Source organism: Amblyomma maculatum, chromosome 1 (genome assembly GCF_055883805.1).
Source record: "Amblyomma maculatum isolate TAMU_Amacu chromosome 1, ASM5588380v1, whole genome shotgun sequence".
In the NCBI taxonomy this organism is placed as follows: domain Eukaryota; kingdom Metazoa; phylum Arthropoda; class Arachnida; order Ixodida; family Ixodidae; genus Amblyomma; species Amblyomma maculatum.
The window spans coordinates 423,023,459-423,039,321 of record NC_139344.1 but is presented as its reverse complement, the minus strand read 5'-3'; the positions used below and the strand labels follow the sequence as shown (position 1 = coordinate 423,039,321).

Below are 15,863 nucleotides of genomic sequence, written 5' to 3'. Positions count from 1 at the left end.
CTAATGGCTTGAGGAATTACGGACCTATCTGCTTACTATCCGGTGCGTACAACACATTTACTAAGGTCATCATTAATAAGATCAGGAGAACCTTAGACTTCAATAAACAAAAGTATCAGGGATGTTTCCAGTAAGGGTTTTCTACCATTTATTCTATCCATACTATTTGTATTAACCTCGTGATAGAAAAGTTCTCGGCATATAACCAGCCCCTATACATAGCATTCATTGGCTACGAGAAAACATTTGACTCAGTCGAAACCTCGGCAGTCATGCAGGCCTTGCGAAATCGGGGGGTAAATTAGCCGTATTTAGAAGTACTGGAATATATAGTGGCTGCACAGCAACCATAGTTCTGCATAAAGAAAGTAATAAAATTTCCATAAACAAAGGTGTTAAGCAAGGCAGTACGTACGCTCTCCTCAGTATTCAGAACTGCGGCGGAACTTAGACAAACACGTGGATTGAGCTCTAGGTACTATACACCAACTCGCCCCTCAAGCTTTTATCCTTGGTACTATTCGCAGCTTGCTTAGAGGAAGTATTCAGAGACTTAGAATGGGAGCAGTTAGGAATAAGGGTTGATGGATAATATCTCAGTAATCTGCGATGCGATGATGACATCGGCTTGCTAAGTATCTCAAAATAACAGCTTGAGGGGCAAGTTGGTGCTGCATAGTACCCAGAAATGTGGCTCAACAAACACAATCACATGAGGAGAAACACAACACAGGCGCACACTACCAACTGTAATAAGGATCTGAATATACACTTCCTCTTCACCACTCATCCGCTTCTACACCCGAGTACATCTTCTTCACACACCACTTCCTTGCCAAGGGGATAGTAGCACTTTCTTTCCGCAGAACATAAACATCGTCCAAGCATGACAGTCACCAATTCTACACTCAAGTACATCTCCACACACCTTTTCTTTACCCAGCAGCTAATACCACAATCGTCCCAGTGTGGCACAACCATCATCCAAGCAGGACAGTCACAAAGTCCACCACATAGTCACACACTAGCAAACACCCACCACACATGTGCAGTAAGAGATGCCCACCCAAAACACTTCACTTGTGAAGTCCCTATGTAAATAAAAAACTGTAACCTGCCCAGCATGTCTGCGAAGCAATGAAGTACATGAGAATGGTAAGAACATGTACTTGAGGGAAAGAAGGATCAATAAACAAACATGGCCACAATACACGAGAGGTGTCGAAGTATAACAGCTTTAGGGCCGATAATAAACTCAATTCTTTCCATTACTCAAGAAGATTCCTATATAAAAGTAAATTTTTTCCTACATAAACACAGCGAGGCTTCACTAACACATATGTCTTCTTTCTTCTGTATCCAGAACGCCTCTAAAATTTCGCGGGCCATCTTGTCTCGACTCTTCCCTAAAATATTAAGCCTGCTAAACAATGACTCACACTTGCACTTCTGACAGTGCAGGGGTAAATTTGACCCCTTCCCATTTTCTATGGACTGCTCATGTTCCCTTATTCTATCATTGATGCATCTCCCAGTCTGCCCTATATATACTTTACCGCATGTCAGTGGAATCTCGTAAATTCCTCCCACCCCATTCAATAAACCTCTTTCCGCTGACATGCGGTAAAGTATATATAGGGCAGACTGGAAGCTGTGTCAATGATTGAATAAGGAAACATGAGAAATTCCTAGAAAATTGGAAACGGTCAAATTTACCTCTGCAATGTCAGAAGTGCAAGTGTAAGCCATTGTTTAGCAGGCTTAATATTTTAGGGAAGAGTCGAGACAAGATGGCCCGCGAAATTTTAGAGGCGTTCTGGATACAGAAGAAAGAAGACATATGTGTTAGTGAAGCCTCGCTGCGTTTACGCAGGAAATAATTTACTTTTGTTGAGGAATCTTCTTCAGTAATGGAAAGAATTGAGTTTATTATCGGCCCTAAAGTTGTTATTCTTAGACACCTCTCGTGTATTTTGGCCATGTTTGTTTATTGACCCTTCTTTCCCTGAAGTACATGTACTTCCCATTCTCATGTACTTCATTGCTTCGCAGACATGCTGGGCAGGTTACAGTTTTTTCTTTACACAGGGACTTCACAAGTGAAATGTTCTGGATGGACATGTCTTACTGCCCATGTGTAGTGGGTGTTTGCTAGTGTGTGACTATGTGGTGGACTTTGTGACTGTCCTGCTTGGATGATGGTTGTGCCACACTGAGACGATTGTGGTATTAGCTTCTGGGCAAAGAAGAGGTGTGTGGAGATTTGTTGGAGTGTAGAATTGGTGACTGTCATGCTTGAACGATGTTTATGTTCCGCGGGAAAGAAAGTGCTACTATCTCCTTTGCAAGGAAGAGGTGTGTGAAGAAGATGTACTCGGGTGTAGAAGAGAATGAGGAGTGAAGATGAAGTATGTGTTCAGATCCATATTACAGTTGGTAGTGTGCGCCTGCGTTGTGTTTCTTCTCATGTGATTGTGTTTGTTGCGCCACGTTTCTGGGTACTTTGCTTGCTAAGTACCTCAGGGGATTAATAGGGGAAAGTCAGGTAGGCGGTGAGGTTAAGAAGTTCGCAGGGGTCACGTGGATGCTGCTAGCACAGGCCAGGGTTAATTGAAAGAATATAGGAAAGGTCTTCGCCCTGCAGTGGGTATAGTCCGGCTGATGATGATGAATTTGAAGTAGCCACTATTCACCTTGAGCGCCGTAACAGAGTGAAGACGCAGTCAGGGAATCCTCGACCAGCAGCGTATTCCGTGCTAAAGGGCAGAGCGAAAGACACTCGTCCGTTTATTACGGCCATATATATAGACAGGCCTGACGATGTCACGACTGACACTTGACTTGCATACTGATACATGGCATCACAGAATTAAGGAGATTACTACTGTGTTATGTTCAACACTGAAATAAACCAGATCAGCAGTGATTGCTATTTTTTTTATTTTTCCGATTTCTGTTACTACTGATCCTGTATTCGATTCGATATTAAAAGGCATTTTACTCCATACTTGCATTTGATCCGCTTGTAAAAATTTCTACGTTCGTACAACCCTATACTTTTTAATCATTTATATTACTGACCGGACCGAAAACGAAGCACAAGGAATTTTTCCATCATGCGGATAAAAGACATCTTAATCTAATACAACACTGCAATGTACCCGTGTGGTAGAGAGGCTTTTCTCATTTGCGTCGCTTTCAGCACGCGCACATCGCGATCTTTCCGGGCTAAAACACTGTCAGCCATTTGACATTTCTTGTTTTCATTATAGCTTCTAACAATCTGCAGAACTTCAACAGCTGGTTATCACACTAACTGCAATATAACTGCTCAGTTCTCCAAACGCAGGCAGGTGGCACCTTTTAGCACAAATATATTTTTTCAGGGGTAACCAGATAAGTAACGTGTAGTATGAAATGAAAAGCAACAGAATTAAGAGAAGAAAAAAATTTAGATGTATTTGTATCCGTAGCCAAGGGCTCACAGGTCGGTTCGCATGAACAGCATTAGTTTAAATAAATATTTCCGTAGGTTGCTTGTGGAAGCAATCGCTTCATTGCAACCCTGGCTTCAATTCAATGTGAAGTTATGACAGCTGCGCAAACAGACGAGCTTCAATAACTCCGTGCTGGCGTATTCGTTTAAGCCCTTTCAAAAAAACTACGCCATAAGAATGTTATAAAGTTTCCAAAAAGCACGGTAGAATTTCCTGATGTCGCTAATCGTAGTACCCCCTTCATTATGTTGGGATTTCAGTGATGTATCGAAGTATCGACGATACAATACCGAGTATCTGTATCGAAACTTGATTTCGATTCTGTATCTTAATCGTATCGGCATTAAAAATACAATTTTTCAGGGTATCGAGTATCGGTATCGAAGATACGTTTTTGAAGTACCTTGCCCAGCCCTGCTTAGGATTGAAGAACATTAAAGTTAGAAGCACTCCAAAGACAAGCAATACCGTCGCTAACCCAAGAGACAATGTCATTTACATCTGCCGTCTACCAAGAAAAACTAAGCTAATCTAAGGCTCCCCCTTGTTGTACTAGGCTTAGCCGCGTTAAACAACTGCGTATTTTTCCGGCGTGTGTGGACTGCAGTATATAGCACACAAATGGTTATGCTTGTTACTCACCTCACCATAGTCTGTAACGCTTCAACAGTTGCAAAAATTAAAAACGAAATCCATTCAATTGCCCCTTGCCCCCTTTACTGATGCGAAAAACGCTTCCAATTCTTCGTTGACACAAACTGAAATTCCATGGTGCTCTATAGATCTTCGTTTCTTTCCTTTTCTTAGCGTTGGACAGAAGTTGGATCTTTCTCTGCAACTGTCGCTGCTTCCTCTGGTGGTGTATCGCTTCTTATCTGCTCTCTTCTCTGTTTGGCTCCCTCTATCGAAGCTTATTCACTTGTTTTTGGTTCTCATTGCCTTTTCGTGACAGTGTGTGGCGCGGTGCCATTCCTTGAACTTATTGTCACCCGTCAGGTGACAATATTTTACACACAGTTGCCATTTAAGGTAGTGCCAGTGGTCTTCCCCCTGGTTTTATGTTCCACATCCTCTGCATCTGGGGTTGGTCTGTTTCACGCTTACATGTGGCTTGGGTCCGAACTTGTCACCTGTGTAGCACACTTCGTCCTTTATCTTCTAGAGTACGCACTGTTGTTCGACGCAGGCTAAGGGACGTATATCTCGGGCCTCGAAACGTAATCGGTTGGGATAATAGACTTTTAGCAGAGCAGAGATGTACTAACGTAGTATCCCAGACGGCCACTGACGTCCGACGGACAACCGAACTCGGCCGCAACTCGGCGGCCGATTTCGGACGTCCGCCGGAATTCCGGCGTACGTACGAAAGCGGATGGTCGAATCCGTTCGCCCAGCGGACAGCCGCCGTACGTCCGCCACTGGATTTGGTTTTACACAGCTATGATATAGTTTGTAGTCGTCGTGCTCGTCTGAATTGCGTATAAATCAGTAATGCCGTCAAGTCTGCATTATATGATGTCAGGGCGAATCGATGCGATAGAAAGCGTTTCCATTAAACAGTTTTTTTTTATTTTCCGCATGTTTCATCGTTGAATTCTGCCATCAAAATTTTTGATTAAAAGTTAAATGACCATTAAACATTTTTCTATCATGATGCTTCGGTGAAATTTTAATCAGTGGCTGAATAGACGCAGCAAGCAGCAAGCTCAAAAAGAACGAAACCGAACCTATCCTCAAAAAAATCTGATATGAGCCAATCCAATCCATCTGATAATTTGAAGTTTAGTCATGGATGATGGCTTCGCGTTTCCGTGTTCTGCATTTACTGCGCAGTTACAAATACCTACGGCTGTAATGCACTGCTAGCATTGTTTTTGCTGTGGCTTGGTGCGGCTGGCACACTTTGTTCACCCGCCGATTCCAAAGTAAGTATTTCACCGAACTTTTGTTTCTTTAGTGGAACTTTTCGATGCACCGATGGTGCTGAGCTTTTGGGTAAGGAAACAGCTCTGTACAGCAGCCGAACGGTCGAGTGTTTTAAGCGCGACTGACTCCGCATAGAGAAACATATACTCTCTATGGACTCCGCGCCGACTAACTAAAGTGCAGCCTCAAGTCTGAGCGCCATCTTTCTCGGCATTACTGGACGCTGCGCCAGTAAGCCGCGCAACTTCTCTGTCTCTGATAAAGGAGTGCCTGCCCGAGCTTAAAGGGACAGGAGTTAATTTGTTAACCATGCGCAACGTGCTGCGTTGTAAAAACTATACGAGAAAACTTTTGCACTCGAGCCTATCGTGCGACATGCCTACACTTGTGAAAACGTCGCGAGCTTTTTTTTTTTTTTTTTTTTTTTTTTTTTTTTTTTAAATGGACAGCCGCTGATCTTTCTCGAGATTTACGGCAACTACAGTTTCTAGAAGGAACGGCTGTAGCTACTAAATAACTAAAGGTTTAGTACTCTCCTTAAGCTTTGACAAACCAGGACAGCCCCTTGCGCATGTTGGTTATGCATGTGGGACCGAACCGCGCAGAACAAGCGGACAAGGAGATGAGAGAAAAAAAAAAAAAAGTCAGCACTTGTCTTTTTCTTGACCCGCTGTTCTGCGCTGTTCTGGCACGAATTTGACATACCGCCGCCGCGATACAGTTGGGCTGTGAGCTCTGGTGCCTGCAACGCCTTCTTTTATGCAAAACAGGCATACTGGGAGGCCATGCAAGCCGCAGGCTCAAAAAAAAAAAAAAAAGAAACACGAGTTGAGCAAAAGTGAGATGAAAACAAAATTGTTGTTGCTTTATCCTTACAGATATTCAAAGGCTCCTCAGAACTTAATTGCATTATTGACAGCGAGATAATGCCAAAGCTACACTAGAGCCATGCAGCACCTTATAGTGCATGATACTGAGCTTATGTCTCGCACTGAAAGCTCTTACCATGTTCTTAGATTATCATATTAAAGTAGCTTTAAACCCATGCTTGTTAATACAGTGATAGCCATAAATTGAATCTAGGGCATCATGCTCACATACAAGGCTTCTGATAACTGCTGGTCACATGATGTGGGCTATAGCAGAAACCTGTACCTGGTCATCTTACAAGCATTTGTGCAATTGATGCTTTTAATGTGTTGTAAAAGTTTTTGTGTTCTGTTTCTGTATGGGAATGCTTTCCTTATTGAAGGCTAACATTTGGCTTGCTACAGCAAAACCTCTACCTAGTCATCCTAAAAACAGCACCGCAGTTGGTGCTTTTAGTGTGTTGTAAAAGTATTTGTGTTCTGCTTCTGTATGGCAATGCTTTTCTCGTTAAAGACTAGCATGAGGCTTCCAAAAATTTTTCAGATGCCATTTGCTGTAGCCGATTTCGTAGGCCAACAGGAAGCAGCACTTTGAACATGGAAAACTGTCATCCACGGGGGAAAAACAGCAACATCCCTTTGCATTCTCATTTCTTTGGTATGGCTAAAAGTGAGTATTGTATCATTATCTATATTATTAATATTGAATCATGATTGTCAGTGTTGAAGTTGTTTGAGCGTGATTTTAAACACACAGGACATCCCTTCGACATTAAGGTTTTAGCTTGTTTACATGTAGGATGTAGAACTGGTTTCAACAAACTTTATGCAGCAAATTCTTTTTACATTGTCCACCATGTTACTTTTTGTCATTGTCCATTGAAGTAAATAACCAGTATTTTACGTTTACACAGTCGTCCACTCTTAGCTTGAATGAGAATGTGTGGCATGCAGTTTGCAAAATAGCAATGCATCCGTCACAGCCATGCATCAAGGCTAAGTGGCTTGTGCGTAGAGGGACCAGCTGCTCCAGCTTCACGTCATCTGCCTCTCTGTTTCGGTGTGCAGACGTGCATTGAGGCAAAGTGGTTTATGTGTAGAGAAACCAGGAGCTTCTTTGTCACATCTGGCTGTTTGTTACGGTGTGCAGATGCGCATCGAGGCAAAATGGCTGATGTGTAGAGGGACCAGGAGCTGCTGCTTAACGTCCTTCGCCTCTTTACTACAGTGCACAGCCGTGCATTGATGCTAAGTGGCTTGTGCATGGAGGGCCCAGGAGCTGCAGCTTCACGTCTGCCTCTTCGCTCAGGTACGCAGGTGCGTATTGAGGCAAAATGGCTTATGCATAGAGGGACCAGGAGCTGCTGTGTGGCGTAGTCTGTATATTTGCTATGGTGCATATCGAAGTACAATGGGGGGGCTCATGTGTAAAGGTACCATGAGCTGCTGCGTCATGTCGTCTGCCTCTTTACTATGGTGCGCAGGCATGCATCAAGGCAAAGTGGCTTATGCGTAGAAGGACCAGGAGCTGTTGCTTCACATCTGCTATGATGCGCAGCTGCATATTGTGGGTGGTGGTGGAAAACATTTCCATCAGATACAAATACAGGAGGTTACTCACTAGCTGACCCTGAGGGGGCCTGTCCTGACAAAAACAAGGGGTCCCTAGTTTGGGACCCCAGTGGTGGTAGAGGGACTAGAGGCTGGTACTTCACAATGTCTGCCTCTTCGCTACGGCGTGCAGCTGCGATGGATGCAGTGGCATTTCAAAAAGTGCATGCCACGCACTCGCATGTTCAGCCTGAGTGGACGACTGTGTACCTGCTTTAGCTTTGTTATTCATAGAATAAACCTAGGCCAAGTTGGATAAATTATAGCTCACCTCATATGTGGTCAGCAAAGAAAAGCCACTCCAGAAAATCTGATGCATTTACTGTCATAGGATTCTTATTCATATACATGCTACTGACAAGTCAGATTCTTCACCCTCAGAAATGCCAGAAAAATAACCAAGGGTGCGTCTGTAATAGTCTAGCTTCCTCTTTCTCTGCAGACTTGAGTCAGATGTGTGTTCCATTGCTGTGGGTGGGACAGGTGTGAATCTTTGATTTTAAGCTTGCAACAAGTATGTTATTGTAGTTTAAAGGCAAAACGGTACTAATAATCGCAGCCCCCCGTGGCCTTTATCCCCTTTTAATAGTGTTGCTAGACACTGAATTATTAGTTTACTCTGCACTGTTTCTGTCTAGTTAATGTGCGGAGATGTACATATATTTATATGACTTGGAGTTGTCGACTTTGCACTTAGAAACATTGTAGCGTTATCTGATGTGTTGCTTTCATTTCTTTAATGATTTCTGTAAGGGATCGGTGGGTATGCTAGGCACCATTATTAGTCTGCTCTTTTTGGGTCACCTGTTCAATGCCCAGCTGCGGCCGTCTCCCACTTGCCCTCGGACAAGAGGCGGAGAGACGTGCACAGAGAGGCAGCTACAGCAGCTACAGTGCTTAACGGAAACGTAGGCAGAGAGGGAAAGAAGTCCCCTCTTCCGAGGACTTTGCTGTCGCACTCGAAGACGCGGGGACAGGCAGTTTGTTCTCGTTGCTGTGTCATGTAGGGGGCTCATTTTTATTTAAGGAGCTTTACGAACAGTATACAACTAAGGGGTCCTTAGTACTAAGCGTACTAAGGGGTCCTTAGTACGCTGACTGGACTCATCACCCGGAGGCAGCACAGCTTTGAAACGAGCACCTCTTTTGGAAGAACTGCTTATCGTTCAAAGAAAAAATACTGTCAGGTTGAAGGGTGTAAGGCCCGCTTCCTTGTTGGGGAGCCCATAAAAGTGACAATTATTCAGTGCAGGCGCGCTGAGTGGGGTCTCGTTGAGGATTCCAACCCTGGATGTCAACAATGGTGGGAGATGGCGGCGTTGAAAAAGGGCAAGTGTGTAACAGTGACGGTATGATGCGGAGCGGGAGGATGTGGGTTGGCTCTTCTGATGTGGTCCGCAATGGTGCTGACTCGGACGCCAATAATTGCAGTAATTGCCCTGTAAAAGGAGCCGCCAAGGATGCAAGCTTTGGGCAATGGTTGCGCACGTGGGACACCGTTTTGATGGGTTCTAATTTTTTTTTCTTTTTTTTTTTTCCTAGGGGACAGATTTTGGCATGTGACCTAGTGAGCCAATCATTTCGAGGTCCATTCTCTAAATTCTGTTTGTTGTGAAACGAATTTGTTGTCCCTTTTGCATTGCTTGTATTAGGGAGAGGGTGAAGAATTTATGAAAGTGGAAAGACAGGCCAAAATGTTTGTTAGCCAGTCATGTGTGAGTTCGTTGTCATTGGAGATGAGAAATGTGGGCGGAGTCCCGAAGTTAATGAAACGGCCCCGCGGCCAGGAGAACTCGTTCTGAGCTAGATTTTGATCTCTTTCCTCTTCGGCATAGATCATGGTCATTGTTTCACCTGTTGTAAATACGTACATTCATGTATAAAATTTTCAGTTCATCTTCCTCTCCGTGTGCAAGTTGTTGTGGCCAGATGCAGTAAATTCACTATTTTCATTTCTATATAACGTGCCTTTCTGAAGATGGTGAGCTCTTTTGTCCAATCCTGTAAGAAAGCAGCAAAGCGCTCCCAAATCTTCCGCAAAACTGTGTGATATCTTTAATCCTAACTGCGGCTTGGTGTCACTCAAAACATGTAGTTGAGGTAGATTTCTCCCCCCCCCCCCCCCTCTTTTTGTCCGTTCAAATGAGGACCAGCGGACACTAACTCTTGCTTTTGTAATGCCCTAGGCCCCACCTTAAGGCAGTACTTCAATGTCAATACCATTTTTATAGCTATGGCTGTCCAACAGCACTAATGTCTTTTATACACTTCTTTTACTAATCTCTTACCCAAGTGGTGGCTTATACTGCGGGGGCGAAAGTCTCTGGACAGTATGTCTAGATTTTGGACTAGAATCGCAGATGTAAACGAATTGTGACCTTATTTCTCTTGCACACATGAAAGAACTAACGTTCAACTTTCACATCGACAAGTATGGTCCAAGTTTCCTGGTCGATGTGAAAGTTATGTGCTTTGATTGCAGTTTGTGTAGTCCACACACTTGTCCCAGATATTACATAGGGGCAAATTAGGCGCCTTTACAGGGGCAGTTTCTTTGGCGCCCTCTACCTTCCCCATAAAAAAGCTACAATGTTTCTTGCGAACAGCTGGCTGCATTTATAAATACCATTATTTTTTTTTGTAATTTGTTGTGCGTAGTTGAGAAATCTATGACATACATGCACAGCTGGTTGCCAGAATTATGCAACCATATTTCAGTAACTAACATCCATGCTGCATGCTGCCGGTAATACATCAGGAGCTTGTGGTTGTCAGCTTTTTGTGTTTTGTGTGACTATAAGCCTTGCTATTGTAATGTCACATATAGCGCTGTGGGTAAACAAATAACTTTACTTTTAACTCTTGTAGAAGCATGAACACTGCGCAATCACAGCGGCGGGCTATGCTTCCACATTGGGCTTTAGCCACATGTCAAATGTCCATCTTTATTCTGCTGCAGCAGCTTGCATGTGATCAGATAAGTTACTTCGTCGCAGCTGCTCTAAGGAGACGCTTTCTAGACGCTTGTAGCCTAGATGTTGATGTCGATATACCCCCGACACGCCCAGGCAATGTCTTCGGTAGAGGGTACATGGAAACCAGCGAAATGTGTAGTTTACAGAACAAAAAGGTAACAATTTTAAATGATGTTATTATTGATCACTTCTTTTCAGAGCAGGAACAATTACTTTAGAAATCTGCCTGTTAAACCGCTCAAAGTGCAGGTTTCTGCCGCCAATGCGTACCTGTGTAATACTGCAATGCTCTGGCTGTGCTTTATGTTCATATACAGCATCCTTTATGCTTAGTTTCTCTGCATGTGCACTCCATGTCTTGGGCATTGCTGAGGGTGCATAGCAGCAAGCATAACATGCCGTGTTTGGTCAGAGTGGCATGTTCAAAGAGACGACATAAAAACATTAAAATACTGAATGCCAGGTTCTGGTCAAACTACGTTTGTATATTTTGTTATTCTGCATGGGTTTTGCTGCAGTTATATGACCTTTCTATATAGTATGTGACAGTTCTGAATGGAGATGCATGCGTACAGTGCCATCTAGAAAAAGCAATTGAGAGAAACTGGCAGTTGCCCTTGGAGATGTGTAATCAAAGTTCAGCACAGATAACTTGAATTTAATTTTCCCTTCTATTGCAGGAGGAGCCCAGCCTGCTCTTTCCATCTTAGGCCTGAAAGACCAGCAACAGCTGATCGAGCAAATGCACAGGATAGTAACTGCTCCTGGAATCCCGGCCTGCGGAGGCCGCCCACAGAGAACTCGATCATCTCCTCGCTAATTCCGAAATATTAGGTTTCAATAAATACCTTTTCCTCCACCACCTCCCCAAGGGAAGAGCTGTCACGGCCAAGGATAATTAAAAAAAAATTATTCAAGTAGATTCTTAATACTCCCGTTGGCCTGCATTTTACCATGCCATTCCTTAACATCGATATTTTTTTAGTGTAGACTATTTATGCATGCAGTTTTTGCAATAAAGCCAAAAAAATGCTTTTTTTACAACCTCGCATGCTGGTATGCCTATGCACTTAGCATGTTTTCAGGAATGGTGCATTTGTTTAAAGCTCAGCTAGCATATGTGCCTCTTTGATGGAAGTTTTAATTGCACACTACTGTTCAGTGCTTTGTGTGTGAAAGTAAAGCAGACAACAGGAAACTTGAACCTGTTGCATATTCTGTTGTCTGCTTTACTCTCACGACAAAGGCATTGAGCACTAGTATGTGACTGAAATTTCCATGGCACATGCTTGCTGAGCTTTACACGAATGTTATTGGCAAGTTTTTACACCAATAGCGGGCCCTGCAAGCATGTTCCGGGAAACGTCCGAATGTCCGCCTCCGGCTGCCCGTCGGACGTCCGTGGGACGCGATCCGGATCCACGAACGATAGTCCGACGGACGTCCGCTGTACGTATATCGAACATAACCGGACTTCCGTCGGATGTCCGAAGGTCCGAAAACGGACGTCCGTCGGTCGACCGTCGGACGTCTATGGCCGTCTGGGATTGGCCTCGATATCGAGCAGAGTCGCCACCTTGCGGCTCAGCGGCGAAACCTACTCAGTGTGGATGCGTTTTCGCGTCGCGTGCCAGCCCGCAGTGATTTAGGCGGGCATGCGGCGTGTACAGGAGTGTTTTTGTTTGTTCCGCAGTTCCTGTGAGCTTTTGCTTACCTATATGCCTCTTGCAAAGTAAGTATGAATAGTCTATAACCCCACGCTTCAATAAAAAAATATATATACTTGTCCGTATCGAGCATGTCATGCTTGGATAAGCACATCAATCGCGGTCTTCGGCGCTTGAGATCCTTTGGCATGCAATGTCTCACACGAAGTGGTACTGTCGTTAGCACCGTGTCAAAACAAAACAGTTCGCTGCCGTCAATAAAAGTTAATGCAAACGCTCAGCAATCGCATATTCCCGTTTCTGTTTGGAATACCGCAGCTCCTAAAACATATGCCACCGCAGACTGCTTCATATAGCAGAAATCAGTTTTAACAGACCACTCTATGCCTACTATGCCTTCTGTACGCACGATAGAGTTGTGTGAGTAGTTTTCTTTTACTTCTTTTTTTTTTTTTAAACCTCTGTCGCGGTGTCTCAATGGTAAGGGCGCTCGACTGCTGATTTCGAGAACGGGGGATTTCATTACAGCCGTTTCAAAAGCGCTCCTCTGCTGTGGGATTTAACTGCACAATAAACAATCCAGGTGGCAAATGTGGTGTAAATAATGAAAAAAAAAAAAAACGACACCAAAACCAGCCCCTGCAATCATCCGTCATAGCCGATGCCGCTTTCATAAACACGGGCCAATATGCATTTCTTTTCTTTTCTTTTTTTTTTATTTTTTTGCTGTTGACGGCTTCTGTGCATCCGTAAAAAATCTTCCCTGCACCTAATTGTTACACTAAATATTACATAATACACTAGATTTTATGTACTTTACTGGTAGCCAATTATAATCATTATAATCCCTTTTCGTCCAAGTGCTGTCTTCTGAGCAAACTTGTCGTTTCTGACAAGGGGAGTAACACAGCTTCATGCGGGCTTAAATATCAGTGTTTAGTTCGGGAATAGATACATTTTTATAGTCGCATGACAAGATGCCCTCCATTTATTTCGGAATAGTTTTATATACAGCACCTGTTTTGGAAGCAACCCTAATATTCTACTTCGCATAAGATTTAGTCACTGCTAAATAGTTAGTGATAAATAAATTTTCAGCCTATAAAATTGCTTCCCAGAACATGATAGTGCCCATGCGCAGTTTATAAAGATGTCTTTGCAGCGAGTAATCCGTAGCTCGCACTATAACGTTACTGAAAATTAATTGCTGATTATTGTAAATTCTGTCAATTGTGTAAAAGTTCTCTCCCACGGTGAAAGTTATTGGCATTGCAAAACGAAATAATTACACTACTAATTTACCATTATATAGTATTAACATCACACTCATCAAAAATCACTTATACTTTCCTCGCTTTCAGGAAATCGTTTACAGTTAGTGGCGCATGCAGTAATACACAATCACATTCTATGACAGTGGCCGCGAAAAGCATCTCGGCAAATTCATTCCACTCAGAGTCAGCGCTGTATACGTGAACAATCAGCTTTCCTGTGCGGCGAGGTTTCCTGTATAGTGTCGGCGTGATCTCATTTTGGGGGAATACTTGTGCGTGGTTGTCTGGAGTTGATGTGCACTCAGTCTAAAGCAACTCGCCATGCATTAAGCTGCCAGTGCTATACATTTAACCTGCTTAATCATCAAGTCAAGTACGATATAATGAACCAGGCTTTCTCGATTCAATCTAAATTGTACTGCAGGGCAGAGCACGAACCTTGTATCTGCGTGAGCTTGACACTAAATTCGCTTTTCTCACTCGCATGTGACACGAGCAAACTGTTTAAAAGTCTATAAGAAAAACAAAGCTGTCATTAAGCAGGCTTAAGTATTAGGCCCGTGAGCGCGGTACAGCGCAAGAAACGTGCAAAGTAAATCTAGAAGACTGGTGGTTGTGTGCTTTGTTTTCCTAAAATCCGCGCTTCTTCTACTGCATTGGCGAACTCCTTGGATTTTTTTTTTTCGGCAATATTGCATAAATACTGCAGAAGACACGTTTTCATCGCCAACAAGCCCGCCGTAAACTCGCAAGCAGACCTACGCCGCGTGCGTTTCTGCTAGCGCCGCCGGCTGCCGATCCACAATACCGGAGCGACGGTGGCGCCACCTCTAGGTCGATTTCGCGGCGAATACCGGTTTACCGGACCCCTCCTACGCAGGCGCAGTGGCTGTGATTGCCCCTACCCTCGTCAATGCGCGTGCGCAGGAAAAGCCCGGCAAACCGGTATACATCTATACTGGTACCTCTCCAGCAAGCTAAATCTTTCCAATTAGTATATATCGCTCCTGATTTTCCCATCCTACGTGTTCCTAGGATTTCGAAGTTCCGTGGGTGCTTCGACAGAGCCTCTAAATCGTCATGACTGAATTCTCTGAGGACGGCTACAGTGTACCCAATTTCCGCAATTTTCCTGGTGTTGCTGTGTCGGTTGACAAAGGGTAGCTTTTATCACCTAGAGTAACGGGAAGCGAGCTCCTATCCCTTCGGCAGCCGCACCTGCAGTCATGATTGAATGTGTCGAGGTAGAAGACGAAGCTATCTCGTCACAAGAAGTAAGCGAAAGGAGCGGGTGGGTAAAAATGCACGACAGGAAGGAAAAGCTGGCAGGCCGCGGGGACGAAAGGAAACGGCAAAGCATAAAGAAGACAAGCAGACTGAGGTCCGGGAAAGCAGATGTAGGCGAGGGGGGAAAATTGGCCCAAAGTTCAATGGGCACACGCTAGCAAAAACTGCTGGCACAGGATGATGAAATTATAGTCCTACCAAGAGTACGTTGAGGCAACATATCGTCACAAGGTCATCGGATTACAGGCGAACCACAGGCCAGAGAAAACCGAGGGGTTCGGGTCCGAAGAACTAACTGGCACCTTGATGTTCTTGAAAATGCGCTCGTGCCCATACCTCAGCGATTCATGGAAAAGTTTCAAGTATACGTCAAATTCAACGTTCTGACGTGAGCGCCAATGTGGAATGCGATGCACCGTCTTCTGGTGTTGTCGTCCTTGAATGTAAATTGTTTCCATTTATTTTACAGCGTGATATTGGCGTTTTAGTAGAGAACCCGGTAAGGTGCACAGCCTCCAGCGAAAAGGTGGGAGTAGAAACTGAAAAAAAGAATTGCCAGAGGTGCGTCTCAATAGGCCTTAATAACTTCCCAGCATCCTAATATGCGATTCAAGAAGCAACCAGAAAAACTGCATTGCGTCTCATTAAGGAACTCTGTAACATGGGGAAACTTAGTCCGTATTCCCAATTTGCGTTTTTTTTTTTCAGTAGCGTCGTTTTTTTGCGTGTTCGCCGTCATTTTATTGGTGGATCAATA

The 15,863-nt window shown here is 43.9% G+C and overlaps 1 long non-coding RNA gene across 1 annotated transcript; it reads left to right on the top strand.

The window, feature by feature from the left end:
- The first annotated feature begins 5,280 nt into the window (after positions 1-5,280).
- On the top strand, positions 5,281-11,934 carry LOC146209254 (uncharacterized). The gene is made up of 3 exons (XR_014706115.1): positions 5,281-5,422; positions 6,837-6,962; positions 11,559-11,934. It is a non-coding gene; the product is annotated as an uncharacterized LOC146209254 (long non-coding RNA).
- The last annotated feature ends 3,929 nt before the right edge of the window (positions 11,935-15,863 follow it).